The sequence below is a fragment of the Mus caroli genome, unplaced genomic scaffold (assembly GCF_978045245.1).
Source record: "Mus caroli unplaced genomic scaffold, Mus_caroli_1 scaffold_3, whole genome shotgun sequence".
Classification (NCBI taxonomy): Eukaryota; Metazoa; Chordata; class Mammalia; order Rodentia; family Muridae; genus Mus; species Mus caroli.
The window spans coordinates 147823831-147841859 of NW_028227258.1; the positions used below are offsets into that span (position 1 = coordinate 147823831).

Consider the following 18029-nt stretch of genomic DNA (forward strand, 5'->3'; position numbering starts at 1 on the left):
TGTTGGACACAAGAGTAAAAACCTAGACCTGGATTTTAAATGCCATTATTCCTCCTAGACTGATCAGAAATAGTCAGATAGCAGAACGCTGATGACAAGTGAATGTCTCTGGTTCCAGAGGTACATGATGAGTTCTTAAGGGAGTAGCTCTTTAAGACAGTGTCTTTAAGATGTATCTATATGGGAATGCAATAACCATGTGGAAATACTTTCTCATCAGATCTGATTACACACTGGTTGTGGATGCTCTAAGATACCCAGGCTTGATTATCAGTACAGTTTACCAGTTGTCATGAAGTAATGGGCCAGACAAAAAGGTTTCAAAACAAACATTCACATTCAGAGACATTGAATAATAAGCTACTTCCAACATTTTCAAAATTAAATTTTTAGATACTGGTACTTTCATTTTACACAAATAATCTGAAGCATTGCATACATAGTGGTGTTTTGTTCTCTCTCATCTGACCCCACATATGTTACAAAAGAAATTAAATTTACATTATTTGCGCAAGTCTTACACCAAGAATATAGATCCTACTTTTCAAGAAATTCCAATATGTCTTCACAATCTCCCAGTTCACAGATGCTAAGGCAGACCAGGAAATCAGAAGGGGTACTGGAGTTCCCGGGTTTCTGTTCCTCAGGCAGTGCTCTACATTTATCTAGAGAACCACATCACCCACCTCCCCTCTGCTATTTCTGCTCAGGGTTTTCAAAATGTGATTGTCTCACTGGCTACATGGTGTTACATTACCAAATGAACTGAAATATAATCGTAATTCTCATATCTCAGTACTGATTTGTTCTTCAGCTCTAGGTTGAATACTTGCTAATAAATGGCACAAGTTGTTAACATATTTAAACCCCCATGTCTCTCAAACCAGAATACTCCTGAGGATAAAATTAATAACCTATTTTGAGGAAATGCTTTAAAAAATGTTTCAAAACAAAACTCGGACTCTTGCAAACTTTATAGCTGGGAAGGACTGCTGATGACAGGTATCCCAGCAAAGAGTAAATTTTAAAATTATATCTTTTTGAAATGTAAACTACTTACAATAGCTGGACTCACATTCCTAAAGCTATCCGCTAGTTCATATTCAGTAAAGTTTTAATGAATGATTAGAAATCATAAAATGTTTCTTTATGGGTATTGGTGAGATGACTCTGAGGATAAAAGCGGTTGCAACAAAGTTTGACAAGCTGAGTCTTATCCTCAGGACCTCCATGGTTTATATTTACCTTTGAAAAGTTTACATGTTTCTTAGGAAAATTCAAAACTTACATTTTCCTGGCATTGGGCCTATACTTTACTTTCACACCACTGACAATGTATGAGAGCTTCCCTTGAAAAGTATTTCATCAGTTTGTAAATTTTATATTACCATCATCTTAAAACAGTTTTCCATTATACACTTATATCTCAAAAAGCCTAATGTTTGAGCAAGAGCAGGTGCTTTTTTATACCAGCACCGTTTTCTGTGATTGATTTAATCAATAATCATTATATTACCTTCTAATTACTGTTTGATTGATGGCTTAGAACACTATAGATTCCTTGTGCTGAACATTCAATATATATTGTAGTGCTGGTTAAATACCCAGTGAGCCACTGAACTCAGTGGCCAGATTTATTGGCACACTTCACTATCAAGAAAAACGAGAAGGCTAACTACTCAAATACCTACCAACTATAGTTCCAGATACTTATGAGGGCTAATTGCATATTGTTACAGTATAAATACGAGTCCCATAGTTGTTGAATGACTTCTAAGGAGTCATGTTTTGTGTTTATTATAAAACAAATGTCCTTTACAAGCATGTGTACACATAAGCACACATGCACACACACGCACACACATACATGCACACACACACACTTGCAATCACACCTATGTGCATGCACACACACAAACACACATATAGAAACACACACACATATGCACATAAACAAGGGAATCAGCTACTATGACACACTACTGAAATCATATTCTGTTAATACTTAGAAACTACCTGTACATGTCTATATTTTGTTGCTGCCTTCTATGATCATGTGAGCAGCTAGAGGACACAGATATAGACAGATGGAGATTCTTATGTTCAAGATGTTAAATGTTGAGTAGATTGAATGGTTAATTTCATAAGTTAATGGTACAATTTCAAATAGTTAAAACACCATAAATATAGTATATATGGATAAATAAGCACACAAAAATATCTCAATAATTAAAATTCTTACAGGCCATATGAACATATGTGGAAATAATGGTGTTACTTAACATACATAAGAAAAAATTAAGCTGTCATTTCTCTCTTCTCAACATGTTATCATCTTACTTTTTTCCTGAGTATTAAAATAAAGCAATAACAACTAATCAAATAAAAATTGCTTACCAAGTATAGTGCTCTTTTTACGTGCCTATTAGTATATGAATTGATATTCAAATACTGACATCATGTAAGGTTTTTTCTATTCTTAAAATTAGTCATTAATTATACATGTTAAACGTATAACATTTAACTACTCACTTTCATGAGAGTTGAAGTTCATGTTCATCTATAAAATGCCACCAATGTAACATGTAAGACATTTCTATCAATAATGAATAATATTCTTTTGTCAATTGATTGTTAGCTTCTACATTCACATAATTAACTTTTAATATCTATCTCAATAAGTTAATTGCATGCTCATAGTTAATCTCCCCCAACTTCACCCACAACTCCCTTGAATCCACTGCTCCTCCATTTTACTCCAGAAAAGGACTGGCATCCCATGGGTATCAACAAAACATAGCATGTCAAGTTGGAGTAAGACTAGATACCTCCCATTGTGTTAAGGCTAGACAAGGCTAAAAAAAAAGGTTTGCCAAAGCAAGCAAAGGAGTCAAAGTCAGACCTGTTTCTACTCTTAGGAGACTCACAATAAGACTAAGCTACACAACCATAGCATATATGCAGAGGGCCTTATAGGCAGGCTCCCTGATTTTCATTTCAATCTCTGTGAGCCTCTCTGGAGATCAGCTTAGTTGATTCTGTGAGTTTTCTTTGCTGTCCTTTATTCCTCTGGTTCCTTCAATCCTTCTTCCCTATCACCTGCGAGATTTCTGATCTGTCTATTATTTGGCTGTGGGTCTCTGGATGTGTTTCCATCATTTGCTAGATGAAGCTTCTTTGTACATTACATTTTTTATCTATTTAATTTTTAAGCATTGCCTTCTAGATGGTTATTTGAATTTTAGTTTATGCTAATTATTATAAATGGAACTTTTATAAGAATTTTTAATAACTTTTTGTTTAAATTTAAGTGTAATAAAGGAGAATTTATTTAACTTGACAAAACGTGTAGCTGTGTAACCTATAGCTAACATTACACACAATGAGGAAATCCTTCCATGGTTTCTTATCTCAGGAGAAATACTGAATGTGTGTGTGTGTGTGTGTGTGTGTGTGTGTATGTGTGTGTGTGTATGTATACACACTTACTGCCTCCATTCTAACCCTGATATAAAATATAAAACTCAGCCAATATAAAACTTCAAGGCAAAGAAAGAAGATGAATAAACTTTGAAAAGAAAGAAACATTAGACTTGACTCAGAGACACTCATTGTTTATGAAAATACTGTTATGAATGTTACAACTACAGGAGAGGGTAAGACTTGCCCGTGAGATGTTATTGGATAAAAAGTGGATTCACATATTGACAGAGTAGTGCTTTATCATCCATCGTACAACTGAACATTGAAATGGAGGAAAATAATTTAACCAGTCCACACACAAGAAAATGTCTCATAAATTACCCCTTTTCACATTCTACTTCTCTGTTTTGGGTCTTATTTTAATCAATACTTCTCAGCATTCCTGTTAGCATTATAAACTGAATTTATGCTGCTCATGATACCAATGCACATATTCTGCAGTGAATATATTTATAGATCTATACTCACAGATGGGACACAACACCATAGTAACATGATAACAACTACAGGTTTGGAAAGTTACCTATTTATTTTAGACACTTTTCTGGGCACAATTACTTTACTCCCTCCCCTCTTTATTGTATCATCTGTCAATGGCAGAGTTTATTGACAGCAAAAATTATTGCCTGTCTAGGGCAAATTTTCATAGCTGTGTTTCAAAACCATTACTCTGGGAATATAAAAAATCATATTTTGCTTTCATGGGGCCTTCTGTCTAATGCAAGGATCTACAGAAAATATTTTGTTTTTTTTTTGTTTTGTTTTGTTTTACATTGTTTTGTTTCTTTTCCAGATATACAAGAATGTTCAAACTCCCTCTATTTCTGAACGGTGGATATCAATACATTTATTATCATCTTCATCTTATCTTGACGAACGTTTGGTCATTTTCCTGTGGAGTGTTTTTTCCCACAGAGAATTTTAGTTACTCTTCTCACTTTAGTCAATCTATGATGTAGATAGAAGTCTTTAATTGCAAAATCAAGAACCTTTAGTAAACTGGGTTTCTCAGCCAAGATGGTTGTATTCCTTGGGAAATCTTGTAGGTACCTCTTAAAATAAAAATAATTTTTATCATTAAGGCAAAGTCCCTAGAACACATTATAGAAGAGTCTAGTGCAAATCATTCATTAAAAATCTGCAGCTTCTTGCCGGGCGTGGTGGCGCACGCCTTTAATCCCAGCACTCGGGAGGCAGAGGCAGGCGGATTTCTGAGTTCGAGGCCAGCCTGGTCTACAAAGTGAGTTCCAGGACAGCCAAGGCTACACAGAGAAACCCTGTCTCGAAAAAACAAAACAAAAAAAAAATCTGCAGCTTCTCATGATGATAGTAAAGCATAAGTCATGAATTGCTTAAAACCAAAGTGCATTACCATATCAAGATAGTCGTTTCAATGTCCCAGTTCAGAATGCACATTAGTTAGCTAACTTTATATGCCTTAGTACAGGGAAACGCCAGGGCCAAGAAGTGGGAGTGGGTTGGTAGGGGAGTTGGGGGGAAGGGTCTGGGGGACTTTTTGGATAGCATTTGAAATGTAAATGAAGAAAATACCTAATTAAAAAAAGCTAACTCTGAACACTTTAAAAAATCACTGTTCATATTCACCTTCAAATAGTTAAAAACCACCACTAATTTATATAACAACTAAAACTGAGGTTAAGAATTGGGTCCTCTAGTCTACTATTTCATATATGCTTGATAACTAAATTGAGTGACTACATTAGGGAAGGCACAGCTAGGTGTTCAACTCATATTTACAAACTAATGACAACTTTATAACAATTTCAAATTTCCAGTGCTATATTTTTTTCCCACCCTTCCTTCTCTCATCCAATCTCTTGCTCTCCTCTCTTTAATTTATGTGTTCTTCTAATAGGGATCAATATTTGTTTCCTTCAAATATATTTTAAAATCCTACATCTTTAAAAAGACTTTTCAGTGGAGATCATACTCAGGCTTTAGTAACTGCTGGACACTGAATTGTACCCTGTTGCTTTTAATTAGTTAAATGTTCCAGCTAACTAGTGGTTGAGGTAACTACCCCTTCGAAGGCAGCTTAGACAGGAAAGCTTGGGTTGCATTTAAGCAAACTCTTCAGATGTATTGATATTTTCAGTATATAAAAGTCAGATAAAAGTAATGGCACAAAGAGTATAAATAACAGCTAGGATTTGGTAAAAAAAATTCTTTCTGATTCTGCATTCTTGTACTATAATATCCATTACTGCAATTAGCCATATCAATAAAGACATCCAAATGTCCAGTCAACTATCTTTTTTTTTCAGAATCAATGCTTTATTTTCTCCAGCTCCAGTGTTACAACTGTAGCAGCATAGCAGCCACCCACACATGCAAACGCATTGCTGCTCCCCAGATCCAAAGGCCACAAAGGCAAAAACTATCTTGACCACAGGATTTTAAGACATTCAGAAAGCAACACTAGGCCACTTTTATCCCACACACTGTGTGAAAGGCAGTGGCACATTTGTTGTTCACAGATACAATTATCCACAAATAAAGTTAAATAAAACCTTAATGGAATAGCAGTATGTTAGGAATGTAGCCTTGGGGCAACATTGAAGAGTGATGGTTTTAAGACATGAGACAGGGGAAGAGAAGCAGAGGGGAACAAGTGCACATAAAAGTAGTTATATTTAACCCATTTTTTAAAAAAGTCATTAAGTAAGAGCATCCCATTTTTAAAAGATCAATATTTGTCTATAATAAATTAACACTCATGTATTAAATGGTGGATTGTCAAATGGCCTAACTCATGTATTAAATGGTGGATTGTCAAATGGCCTGACTCATGTATTAAGTGGTGGATTGTCAAATGGCCTGACTCATGTATTAAATGGTAGATTGTCAAATGGCCTGAACACACACACACACACACACACACACACACACACACACACTCACACACACACACAGCTAAAGTATTATCATTGTACCCAGGTGGGATGGTCCATCCTTAGATGGCACTCCAAAGATGCCAATGACCAAATTAGGTTATGGGTTTTCTAAACTGGTCACTGGGAGAGGAAGCATTTTCCTATTTAGAAATTTGCAATGTCAAACATTACAATCAATACATTGACTATCATGTGAATGGGGGTCAAAGACGATTTCAACTTTGGAGCTAAGTGGGGGAGACTGACACCCACAGAAATTTTGTTTTGTTTTGTTTTTGTTTTTTTGTTTTTCGAGACAGGGTTTCTCTGTGTAGCCCTGGCTGTCCTGGAACTCACTTTGTAGACCAGGCTGGCCTCGAACTCAGAAATCTGCCTGCCTCTGCCTCCCGAGTGCTGGGATTAAAGGTGTGCGCCACCACGCCCGGCTACACCCACAGAAATTTTGATTGCTTCGCAACTTTTAAAAACATTTTGCAGTCACATCACTCACTCAATCATAGGGTGACTAGATGAGACAGGCAGGTTAAAAAGAAGACCCACCAATCATGGGGAGGGAGAGCCAGGACGGGACACCAGGACTTTAAGCCCATAGAGTCCTGAAGTCCTGGTCCTACCTTGCAAGACCCTGACCAAAGGGACTATCCCAGTCTTAGATAACTGTGAAGAAAATCCAAGGGTACATAGTGTCTTTGCTGCAGGATTATTCACCAATGTATCAAAGGGTGGTGTGGAAATAAGGTTTCATTTAAATTTGACTTTAGACTTTACAATTTGACTTCCCTCTCCATTTGTTGAATTTAACACTACTCAACACTAGTAGGGTAAGAATAGAAATTTTTTCAGTTATAATAGAACACCAGTAAGACAGAAACCTGCAGCCAGCCAGGAAGTTATCCTGGAACACATGAAAGTACTTGAGTGGGGTGGTTCTTTCTGAAGAAAACTCAGCAGACCAGTGTGTAATTTCTCACAGCTGCTAGACAAAAGCAAAAATCTGCATCCGTTAGCACTGGGTTGTACATGGGCTCAGGATGAAAATTCTCCAGGTACAATCCAAATTTCTTCTCTGGCAGCATGACCATCCATGGGAACTCAAGGTCTAAGCCTCCCCATTGAAGGAACATTCTAGCCACAGCTTCCAAATGAGACCAGGGCTATAGAATTGAAAACATGAGTGTCTTCCCTGTTTACTTGTAGGCAGTTGGAAGAGCAAACTGAGACCATTCCGTCATCTCCATGAGGATGGAAGATAGGACAATACAGGCTTGTGTTTCCTCTGAGATAATCTGACTGCCAACCCCTTGGTCCACCACACTGTCCAGATACAACTTAGGGCTGACTGGTGCTGTGCGTTGCACATCTGTAAGCGTTGTTTCCCCACTTGTGCTGGATTCATTACTGTATTGTAGAATAGGGTGGCCATACTCGCAGCTATCCCATTAGCTAGATGGCTGTTACCTTGGTGGCTGTAAACGTCATTTAAATTCCTTTTCATGTTTTCATTGCAGGCAAACTACGTGGTGTGTGCAGGCCCAGGACCCATCATCATCACCTTCAGGCCCTACAGGTGCCTGTGGAAGCCTTCAGTATGCATGATCCTCTTGAGGATACCATAGATGCTTGGGATCTGGATTCAAGCTCTGCATCCATGTCTTCACAGAGTCCACCAGGTACATGATGGAGTGCTCCAGAATTCTGGCCATCACTCCCTCTGTCATGTGGGTGGACACTGAGGTGCTGGTCTGTTGGTTCTCATAGTCCTCCGACCGGGCGACCTTGCTGCCGCAGCAGCCATTGTGGCAGTCCCTATCCATCCTCTGGGCTGTTCCCACGCTGCTGCTGTGGAGCTCCATCTGTGGCCCCCCCATCCACGGCCCTGCTGGGAGGCTGGATGTCTCAACTAACCTTAACTAACATCTCAAGTGTATTAGTAAAAAGTAACTGTCCATTGTTTCCAACGGTAAAAATGACAAATAGTTTTAGAATATCTTCTCTATTTTATCATAAACATGGGTTCTAATTATTTTAGAAATAAAAACTATTTTTATGGTTACCAATAGTTGGCATAACGTTCTTTCTAATAAGTCCTCTGTTGCTCATGTGGGAGGAGAAAAAAAGAGACTGACTTCTGCATTCAACGTTCGAGAGACTCAAGACATCTGAGAGTTCCATTGACTATATATAAAGAGTGTAAACAGACAAAAGCATTTGAGTATGATTTGGGTAAAGTGTTCAGATTTCCAAGAAGAGCAAGGTGTAAATAGGTGAGAGTAATTTAGATGAGCTTACTAAAGGGATTATTTTTAGAGAGATGTGGAATTTATGTCACCATGGAAGGATATGGAAAGCTCTGTGTGGAGAGACTCAAGGAAATGCAACCTGAGGAGATCAGATGAGAGCTACGCAAGAGAAACCATGCCAAAGAGAGAGACAGTGCTGAGGGCACCTGACAACAGGCTTCCTGTTAGAATGCACATCAAAGGAAGTCATAGAACTTTTCAAACCCTGTGAAGGAGTTGTTTATATTCTAGGAATCTTAGATTGCTTTTATTTATCATGGGCTCAGGCACTTATTTTTAAGGTTAAACTGTGTGGTTTTGTATATTAACAGTATTTATGAGCGGCTTCATATGTGGACTGTAGACAAATGCTTACCACAAGTCAGTCATTGTGTTCTATCTTTACTTGGGTATTTGATTACACTCCCCGTTCTCATTACCTCTGCCACACATCAGTCCCCATCTGTCACTGAACATATGTATAGATCCTCATTTTTTTTTTCAGTTTGCTCATCTCTGTCTTTGTTCCATTTGGGACAAGACTACAAGACCTTTATTTCCTTAAAAAAAAAAAAAAAAAAAAAAAAAAAAAAGGACTAACCTATATTATGCATTCCAAAGCATTTTGGGTATAGTTTTTTACTATAACCTCATCCTTATATGAATTGAGGAGGTGTTTTAAGTGTGAGAAAATAAACTAAGGGGTCCTTATATCTCTCAAATCAAAACTGGTTCATTACTCCATATGTATTTTAGTTAGAAATGTTATGTGAATGATCATGGTCCCTTACCTACGACTCAGAGGGGTTACTCCTCTGATGCTCTTGTGCTCTATTTCTTTGGTCTGATGACCTTGTAGTTATGGATTTGTCACTAGTTGTATCTTCATTTGGTCTAGAAAGGAGGTAGAAATGTCAGTGCCAGTCACTTTATGGAAAATGTTGCTAGAAATGTTGCTAGCTCTGAAAATCATGGAAAAATGCTAAAAATCACTTTATGTGTTAGATTTGATTTGGCTCTTTTCACTGATTGTCCCCATTTTAAAACAGCTAGTTCTTTTGTCACTATTGGAATTGATAATGAAAGGAATTGTAGACCATCAGCATCTAATTTAGACATATGGAGATAAAAGTTTTCACCCAACAAGACCAATTTGGCTAACAAAAATAAGAAATGAGTGTCTGACATAGAGGTGAGCAGGTGAAAGTGTCACATACAGCTGCTATGCAACAATGAAGTCAGGGAAACATGAACTTATAACATAATGTATAGGTTAGGCTGGTACTATTCATACAAAAATGAGTGATATCCTAAATCAGATAGGGGACTAATATCCAATATATATAAAGAACTCAAGAAGGTGGACTCCAGAAAATCAAATAACCCCATTAAAAATGGGGCTCAGAGGTAAACAAAGAATTCTCACCTGAGGAATACCGAATGGCTGAGAAGCACCTGAAAAAATGTTCAACATCCTTACTCATCAGGGAAGTGCAAATTAAAACAACCCTGAGATTCCACCTCACACCAGTCAGAATGGCTAAGATAAAAAATTCAGGTGACAGCAGATGCTGGTGAGGATGTGGAAAAAGAGGAACATGCCTCCATTGTTGGTGGGATTGCAAGCTTGTACAACCACTCTGGAAATCAGTCTGGCAGTTCCTCAAATATCTGAACATAGTACTACCGGAGGATCCCGCAATACCTCTCCTGGGCATATACCCAGAAGGTGTTCCAACCTATAAGAAGGACACATGCTCCACTATGTTCATAGCAGTCTTATTTATGATAGCCAGAAGCTGGAAAGAACCCAGATACCCCTCAACAGAGGAATAGATACAGAAAATGTGGTACATTTACACAATGGAGTACTACTCAGCTATTAAAAAGAATGAATTTATGAAATTCCTAGGCAAATGATGGACCTGAAGGGCATCATCCTGAGTGAGGTAACTCAATCACAAAAGAACTCACATGATATGTACTCATTGATAAGTGGGTATTAGCCCAGAAACTTAGAATACCTAAGATATAAGATATAATTTGTGAAACACATGAATCTTGGGAAGAACAAAGACCAAGGTGTGGATACTTTGCCCCTTCTTGGAATTGGGAGCAAGGCACCCATGGAAGGAGCTACAGAGACAGAGTTTGGAGCTGAGACGAAAGGATGGACCATTTAGAGGCTGCCATATCCGGGGATCCATCCCATAATCAGCCTCCAAAAGCTGACATCATTGCATACACTAGCAAGATTTTGCTGAAAGGACCCTGATATAGCTATCTCTTGTGAGACTATGCCGGGGCCTAGCAAACACAGAAGTAGATGCTCACAGTCAGCTATTGGATGGATCACAGGGCTCCCCAATGGAGGAGCTGGAGAAAGTACCCAAGAAGCTGGGGGGATCTGCAACCCTATAGGTGGAACAACAATATGAACTAACCAGTACTCCCCCTTCCCCTGCCCCAGAGTTCGTGTGACTTGCTGCATATGTAACAGAAGATGGCCTAGTCGGCCATCAGTGGAAAGAGAGGCCCTTTGGTTGTGCAGACTTGATATGCCTTATTACAGGGGAATGCCAGGGCCAAGAGGTGAGAGTGGGTAGGTGGGGGAGTGGGTGGGGGAGGGTGTGGGGGACTTCTAGTATAGCATTGGAAATGTAATTGAAATAAATACCCAAAAATAAATAAATAAATAAATAAATAAATAAATAAATAAAGTTCAATTTAAAAAAAAAGAAAAAAGAAAAAAGAAAAAAAAAAACTGCATTTGTAACTGTTAACTTACAGTGATTCAGCCAGATTCCTCACAGGAACCTAGCAACAGCATATGTCATCACTTGTCACTTGTTGCCACGTGTAGGTGTGGTATAGGTAGCATATAAGACTGCTTGCTACTCCAGTTCTGCCCCTTCCCCTGCCCTTCCACCTCCTGTCTGCTGTCCCTCCTCCTTCCCCTCCCTCCTGTTTCCTTTCCTCCCTCTCTTACCTCTCCCTCTCTCCCTTTCTTCTTTCTCTCCCTCTCTCCCCCTCCCCTCCCCCTCTCACTCCCCCTTCCCCTCCTCCTCTCCCTCTACCTCTCTCTATCCCTCTCCAGCTCTCTCTCTCTCTCTGTTGTCACATGATGTTCCTTGCCCTGTTTCTGTCCTTTCTCCTCTTCTCTGTCCCCATGGCTCTACTCCCATCTGTTTGTGTGCCTCTACCCCTTCTCTGTATCCTTACTCCTCTTCCTTTTCTCAAATAAACCTCCCAAATACCAGGTCAGTGGCATGGTGTGCTTTCTCATGGGCACAACCAAGTAGCCTTCACCTGCCACTTCATAATTCATAACATCAACAAATCTGAATGTTAACCAGAGCTGGGGGTATTGTGCTGGTGGTAGAGTGCATTCCAGGGCATGCACAATGCCTTTAGTTTCATCCATGACATCACAATGAGTAGATATACAAACAAACACTTTTTTATTTTTTATAGTTTGAACTTTGCATTATGTGATTTGATTTGGTAATGTAAAATAAGATAGAAAAATTTTACTCAGTTGAAGAAACTACAATTTAGTACAAGTTGTTATATGGATCCTCGTTAAGTCAAAGTGAACAAGCAGAGCTGAAAGTTGGAGAAACGAGGAAGTGATGAACCCAGGACAATCTGGCTTTCCTTTTGATACTTCAACAGGTTCTGATGTGATAACCTCTAAACCAGTCCTGAGACCTGTATGTTTTATGGAAGTGAACTCCTGTGTAAATTGTGAAAAACAACCAAGGCTTTATATGACTATGAGCCAAGCTTGGTTGTACTTCTTTGGTACATTCATGCCTCTAACATGAGATTACATACAATGGCAAGTAAATTAATACACAAAATCAGGAAAGAGCATGATATAGCTTTCCAATATAAAGGCATAGGTTCAAGGATACAAGCTGATACTGTTGGCACACTGCTGTAAACAATGGGGTTATTCCAAAGAACAGCTTAGAAGTCATGGGAAAATAAACACCAATCCAGAGTCCCAGTATGCCTGCAGCCTACAGTGTCAGTAAAACATCACATTCCCAGCAGGATTTCAAATTGCTACTAAAATTTGAAGTGTACAATTACGTTAATTTTATACCTTTCTTGTTCAGCTCCAGAATCTTTTTGTCAACAGAAAAAAAATATTACACAATCAATCATATCTTGGGCTTTCAATCCACATGTTGCAAGAAAACCACCTCCTGTTTTTAATTTCATTGCAAACTATGTGCGTACAAGCATTAAAAAGTTAGTGTTTTTATAACTATGCATCAGAGATTTCAGTATCCATCTAAAAATTTGAGAAAATATATTTGACAGTAAACATGTTTAGAAAATAATTAAATGTTACTTGTTATATGATACCTAAATAGTTGTATATCTTTAAGTCTTGCAGGCATTTAATAACACAATTATCAAGTAAATTTGTTTTTATTTTTCTCAAATATTTTATATGGATTTTAGTAAAATTAAAATGTTTTATACATTGAACTAAAAACTCAACAAGGACAGCAGATGGTCCTCAACTCAATGGTTTTCTTGCTGTTTTGGTCTTTTTACTTACAATTTAGCAATTTAAAAATTATAAAAAGTTACTGTACATAGATTTCTGAATTTTGAGCCTTTCCTTCACTAGTAATATGCATATAGATTGAACTGTACCGTAGTTATGGGTCTCTCCTCTTAAGCATCTACATAATTACATGGGTAACACATTAATGCTCCATAGAACATTATGGCTAAGCTATGATATTCAGCAAAACTTATATTTATATTATACATATTTTTAAAGTAGAGTGAGTAAGTTGGAGATAAAAGCTCATCTAATCTTCAAAAGTCTGTATTGAAAACCCATAGAATCATGTAAAGTGAAAGAAGTCATACCCAACTTCATTATACTGGTAAAATATTCTGGAAAGAGAAACAAATTAAAATACTACTACTAAGCATATCAGCGATTGCCAGGGTTGTACTACAAAGAGGCAAATGGAAGTATCTCTACCTTGACTAAAAGTGACTATGCCTATGTCATTTATAGTAGAATTATGCATTGAATGATACAATGTATGTAGATTATTACTAATAAACCTTACATAAATTTACTGTCACATATATTTTCAAAATTGTATCCCTCAAATTCATTAGGAAACACACTGGACAAATATTTGCTACCAACATTATTTTTAAGTCAGTATAATATAATGTATGGATAAATACAAGTCATAGCCACAGACCCTCTGCGCCCCTTTGTCTGCGTGGAAAGGGTCTCTGAGCAGGTGGGCAAAGCATTGGATGAAATGACAGATGCACACAGGAGAGGTTGTGAAGAATCTGAATGTAATTTGTCAAATCGAGCATCAAACATTTTATACAGAAGAAAATAGGGAAGTTGGGTGACACACCAGCAAGGTAGAAAGAGGTTACTGGATTCTTACACAAAACAGAGGAATACAAACACAGAAGGTCTGACAGGAACCACCTGGGATAGAATTCATTGTTAACAACTGGGATAAAAAAGAGCTCCACCTAAAAACCACTTAATCTTAGAAGCCAGGGTCAAGGGCTTCGTGCCCTTGCCTTAGTTCCTATTTTAGTCTATTGTATAGTCCACCTTCGCCCTAGGCCATTGTAAATACGTGTGTATGGGTGTAACTCAGCTATCTATAGTTCTAAGTATCTATTTTGGTTCCTCCTTAGGTCTCAAACTTCCTTTTTCCTAGATGATGGTAAATTCCTGTGTAGGGCAGTGACTTAGCTTTTAGTCAAAGTGATAGTGTAATACCAGAGGCAATTCTGAATGTCACTGAATAGGCAACATTCTTACTGAATTCCAAGCCCATGGTCTGCTCAAGGACTTTCTAGGACGTTGGAACATTGGTGAAGGCTTAGCTATGTCAGAATTCAATCTTAAAAGGCACTTATAAGATAATACTAAAACAGAGCATACACCAGACTAATGCGGGAATAGGGTATGAGTGCATGGGTTAAAGAGAATGCCAGACTCCAGGAGGTGAGTTTCCATGAAACTCTCTGCCTCGTGAGTGGCTTCCAGGCCTCTTGGCCTGTCAAGCTGACTGGACCGGAGTGCATGGCAAGTCATGAAATGAATGCTCAATTTATATTGAATACATGAATGAATGATTTCTTTGTAATGTTATAAGATATTCTTTACTGCCAATTTGATGTCAATAGCTTCAGGAATAGTATGGAGGAATATTCTTCAACATACACACACACATATGTGTATGGGTGTGTGTGTGTGTGTGTGTGCATGTATATGTGTGTATGTATGTTTTCAAAACGAGATATTTTCTAAAACTAAAACATATGAAGGGGAAATCTATAAAACACAAATATAATTTAGGTATATTTATAATTTATACTTATTAATAAATTATATTTGTATATATAAATATATAATGTATAAATTAGAGAATTAAAAAATAAACTATATAGTTTCTGAATGGAATCAGAAAGCCATTAAAGAAGGTACGATAGAGATATTTTATAAAAACCAAACCTCCTTGAGGAAATGATAGAAGAACTGGGGAAAAGGTTATTGTAGGCACAGGTATTACAGTGTTTACAAAACTAACTCAAAAATTTCAAAGCATTTGATGCACTACATGAACTTAATAGAGTAGAGAGAGAAAATGAGGATCACTGAGTAGTAGAGGTGGGAATAGATGTGATCAAATAAGCTGCATACAAAATTTTAGAAATAATAAGCAGAAAATAAAATCTCTTGTTCTATGACAGGCTATTGAAATGGAACAATTCATTAATTAGAAAAACATCTGAAAATGACATATATGAAAATGGCCGGTACCTAAACTATGCAGAGAAGCCTCAAAATTCAGTAATAAGGAGCTAAATCAGCCAAGGGTATACACAAAAGATCTGCACAATCCAATTAAGAAAGATCCACAGATGATAAACTATCATATGAAAAGTTGCTTAACATTGTGTCATTAGCAACAATAGTGACATATCACTGTGAAGCTATTCGAATGGCTTGAATCCAAAATAGAAATGGCACTCCATGGTTGCAAAGTGAGGAATTAGTCCTTCCTGCCCTTGCTCATGATAGAGAAAGTAAAGAAGGGGGCTATAACTTGGGTACTACAGTGCATCACACTGGAAGAATAGATAGAAGTCATTGTGTACTTGTCAAAGCTGCACAATGAACAACAAAACAAGTCAACCCTGATGGAAATAATGGTCTTTGTCTCTACTTCAATACTGACTCATCTACTGTAACAAGTGCATTGTTCCAGTATATAAAAATTGGTAAGCTAGAAGGAGGTGACGACTAACATGATGACAGCAATTCATGTGTTTTTAAATATAATATTCAAACATTCTAATTCAGATTATATCACATGCTAATGTTTGACAGGAGATTGTAGAATTGTAGGAATGGATGTCGAAGGAAGGAGAATCAGTTTTCTTGAGGAATAAGTCCAATCTCAGCACATGTACATATGAGGAAGACCAATTGCACTCAACAGGTTATAAATACATAAATATTTACAAATTATACACACATATATTTTTGCACATAAATTATTAGAAATAATTATAACAGAAAAGGTCATGTGTCCAAGAGGAAATGTTGAGCATAGAAACTGGGTCCACATGGTCCAAATATAGTATACTCATATACATTCTCAGAAAACTTAAACTAAGAAAAATAACAAAAATATTGAAAGGTGAGAATGTCCATCTGTGCCCCAGAGGTAAGGCTGTACCACATCCCTCCACTACCAAATCCTGCCAGGAGACATCTTGTCTCTCAGGAGTGCTCTCATTTCTAAACCCAGACGTGAGATCACCACTTTTGCTCTAATAACTGTGGAAAGAGGGACTCTCTGCCAGGAGCACACAGGGCACAAGAACAGTGGAGAAGCTGGGGACAGGATCCTTCCAGTCTCCATCTGTGCCCTGGAGCTAAGACTGTGCCACATACCTCTGCACCCAAATCCTGCCCAGAAAAGAACTGGTCTCCCTAGGTGTGCTGACACACCTAAGATCACAGGCTCACAGGCCCAAAGGACTGACAAGCTCCAGTCAGAGACAACAAAACCAAATAACACCACAGATAAGCAGATAGCGAGAGGCAAGTGCATGAACCTAAGGAACAAACAAACACCAAAAAAGGCTATTTGGCATCATCAGAACCCAATTTCGCACCACAGCAATCCTGGATACCCTAACATACCAGAAAAGCAAGACACTGATTTAAAATAAAATCTCATGATGATAACAGAAGACTTAAAAAGGACATAATAAACTTTCTTAAAGAAATACAGAAGAACGCAGGTAAACAGGTAGAAGCCCTTAAAAAGAAAACAAAAATAGGACCTCATAAAATTATGAAGCTTCTGTAAGGCAAAGGATATTGTCAATAGGACAAAGCAGCAGCCAACAGACTAGGAAAAGATCTTTAGTAATCCTAATCTGATAGAGAGCTAACATCTAATATATATGAAGAAATCATGACGTGAGACTCCAGAGAACCAAATACCCCTATTTAAAAATGGGGAACAGAGTTTAACAGAGAATTCTCAACTGATGAAACTCAAATGGCAGAGAAGCTCCTAAAGAAATGTTCAGTATCCTTACTCATCAGGAAATGTAAATCAAAACAACCCTGAGATTCCACCTCATACCAGTCAGAATGGCTATGATCAAAAACTCAGGTGACAGCAGATGCTGGCGAGGATGTGGAGAAAGAGGAACAACCCTCCATTGTTGGTGGGGTTGAAAGCTGGTACAACCCCTCTGGAAATCATTCTGATAGTTCCTCAGAAAAATGGACATAGGATTACCTGAGGACCCAGCTATACCACTCCTGGGCATATACCCAAAAGATGCTTTAACATATAACAAGGTCACATGCTCCACTATGTTCATAGCAGCTTGTTTTTAATTATAACCAGAAGTTGGAAAGAACCCAAATGTCCTTCAACAGAAGAATGGACACAGAAAATGTGGTACATTTACACAATGGAGTACTACTCGATTATTTAAAAAAACGAATTCACTAAATTCTTAGGCAATTGGATGGAATTAGATTCTGAGTGAGGTAAACTAGTCACAAAAGACACACAAGGTATGCATTCACTGATAAGTGGTAGTCCAAAACCTTGGAATACCCAACATACAATTCACAGACCACATGAAGCTCAAGAAGAAGGAAGACCAAAGTGTGGATTCTTCAGTCCTTTTTAGAAGGAGGAACAAATTACCTAAGGGAGGATATACAGAGACAAACTGTGAAGCAGAGACTAAAGGAATGGCCATCCACAGACTGCTCCACCTGGGGATCCATCCCATA

General features: G+C 37.8%; 1 protein-coding gene and 1 pseudogene across 6 annotated transcripts in view; both read right to left on the bottom strand.

Moving 5' to 3' along the window:
• The window catches only part of Ralyl (RALY RNA binding protein like), a 688169-nt gene that overhangs the window by 410733 nt on the left and 259407 nt on the right, over positions 1 to 18029 (bottom strand). The window lies entirely within an intron of this gene.
• On the bottom strand, positions 7627 to 8251 carry LOC110291024 (mitoferrin-1 pseudogene; annotated as a pseudogene).